This window comes from Pinus tabuliformis, chromosome 6 (assembly GCF_031772625.1).
Source record: "Pinus tabuliformis cultivar Carrire ecotype Pingquan chromosome 6, CPIR1, whole genome shotgun sequence".
Classification (NCBI taxonomy): Eukaryota; Viridiplantae; Streptophyta; class Pinopsida; order Pinales; family Pinaceae; genus Pinus; species Pinus tabuliformis.
In genome coordinates, this window is record NC_142292.1 from 981,395,369 (window position 1) to 981,397,829 (window position 2,461).

Below are 2,461 nucleotides of genomic sequence, written 5' to 3' on the forward strand. Positions count from 1 at the left end.
AGATGCAGAAATAGAAATAGAATTGATAATGGAGCTAACATGAGGATTACCTGAAGAGAACGTAACAGCAATAGTAGCCACCACCCGAGCCCTAGTGAGAGGAGGCGAGGGAGGCCGGATCAGAGTAGTGTTGCGCTTCTTCTTGCGAGCCTTTGCTGTTGTCAAGGGAACAGAGCCAGTAGGAGTATATTGATCTTGAGATCCCAGAGCATGTACCTGTGCCTATGTCTAAACCTTAAGAGGAGTAGAGTGCTTAACCAAGGGACAATCCTTATATAAATTCCCTACCTTGTGACAGCGTCGGCACCTAAAGGGCACCCCTTCATAATCCAGTATTTGAATACGAGTGAAGTGTTTCCAGTATAGGGTTATCTTCTCCTCCAACCCTTCCCTAGTATCCAAGTGAACCAGGATTCGAGCCAGAGACATGTTGCCAGAGGTAATGTAGGATTTGTCATGATCAAGGTAGGTACCCAGCGCATTACCAATATGCTTGAAGATGTCATCAGACCATAAATGTAGTGGTAGACTGGGGAGTCTCACCCAAAGAGGTTTGGCCCCCAATTGCTCTCACTCTGGATCAAACATAGGGCTCCATCTCTTGAGCAGGACAGGGGTGAGTTCAATATGCCAATACTTGGAGAGAACCCACGATGTGTAGTCAGCACGATGGAAACGAAGAGTGAACCAGCCTCGCGCAAGGGTAGTAACAGATGGTAGCTCAGAAATAATTTTCCCCCAAATCTCAATGATCCATTGTCGAAGTCTGGCTGTCGAATAGGTACGGCCACGGACCCACCCTACCAGAACCCGATCCGCAGTATCCACTACTTCCCCCATCTGAATTCCTTCCCCAAAGCAGAGTGAAACATCCTTGTTCTTTGCCTTTACACACTTAGCTTTCTTCACTTGCTTCGGTTGCTTGCTGACTCGAGGGCCCGAGGAGGGTTCAGGAGGAAGTTCCTGCTCATCCGCCTACTGATATGTGTCTCCTTCCGTCAAGCAGTTCGGCGTTCTTTAAAAAAACCCCGATGTGGGTGTACCGGATACCAAGTGGTTATTTGGTCGATCAGTGGATGGTCGAGAGGATATTACTGAGGGTAGGGTTACCAACACAGAGGAAGAGGGGAGAGGGGGGTCACCAGCAGAGGGAGAGAGGGAATAGCCCAGCGGGTAAAAAGGAGAGGCAGGGTCAATGCAAGTAGCCAGAAAATGTAGGGATGTCGGAGAGGGAGGAGGGATATCTGAATCCGACCAAGGGAGGGAGACATCAGGCAGGAGATCCACCGGACATGAGGAGCTAGGATCCGTATGGATCGGCACGGTAACTGCCAATGAGTAACCGTCAAGGGTTGCAAGGGGCGTAGACAACGACTCTTCCAAAATTGGTGGAGGTGTGGTCGTCCAGATGGGGACCAAGGGAAACAAGCCTTCTGTATAATCCACCAAATCCATCTCCATTCCGCCGTCTAACCGACAAACCGTGAAAAGTTAGCAGGAACCACGCGAGCTTCTAGGTCCGAGAATAAACAGAGAGAAGCGATTAACCCCAAAATGTTCACGGGAAGGGCATTGGTGTAGTCGGTATGCAGGGAGAAACCCTAACCCTTCTCGATGTAGGTTCGAGTGGCATGAATTCACACCATCCTTAATGTACTTCTTCGTCTAGGGCATATTCCTTGTACATTTGATGTTTGGATTTTTTTACATTTGATGTTTGGATTTTTTTTTTATGGTTCTGAGACATGATCGTAGGTTAGCATTATATAGATCCTAGAGGCAATAATGATACATTACAACTCATGTCATGCGTGTTTCTCCTTATTCACTTAGACATGTGCCATACTTGTATCAACTTTGATCCTTTACCTAAGTACCTTTCTCTCCACCATCCCACCTCGTCCGAGCAAGTTAGAACTCCATTCACGTATTTTGTCACCAGTCAAAGCGTAATAACCTCATATGGATCTCAATAACAATAGGTTTCAACATTTAAATTAAACAAAAATATCTCCACTACATCATTTGGTCAAGGTTCACTAATGCATCTTTTTGTAACACCTATGTTTTCATTTTATTTCAAGTGCACGCATCCTAATCAATGAGGTTCCACTCAATGCATTTTGTTATCGTCTTGGTGTGGATTACATATGATAGGGGTACCTTCAGCGTACATATGTTTAGTGCAATGCCCAAAATTGGAGCAGCGTTGGCGTTTAGGGTTTTATTCCCTAATACATGGCAATGTTTATTCATTAAAACATAGCAGGATTCATTCTTCAATACAGTGCATATTAAGGAATGCATAACAACGTTTATTCATTAATGCACGACAGCGTTGGTATAAAGAATGCATGGCAGCGTTGATGGTGGATCTGGGTTGATGTCGTCGTCTGCAGCTCCATCAAAAATAAAAATAACAACGTCAGTAATTCCAACGGTGGTCGACCTTCTCCGAATT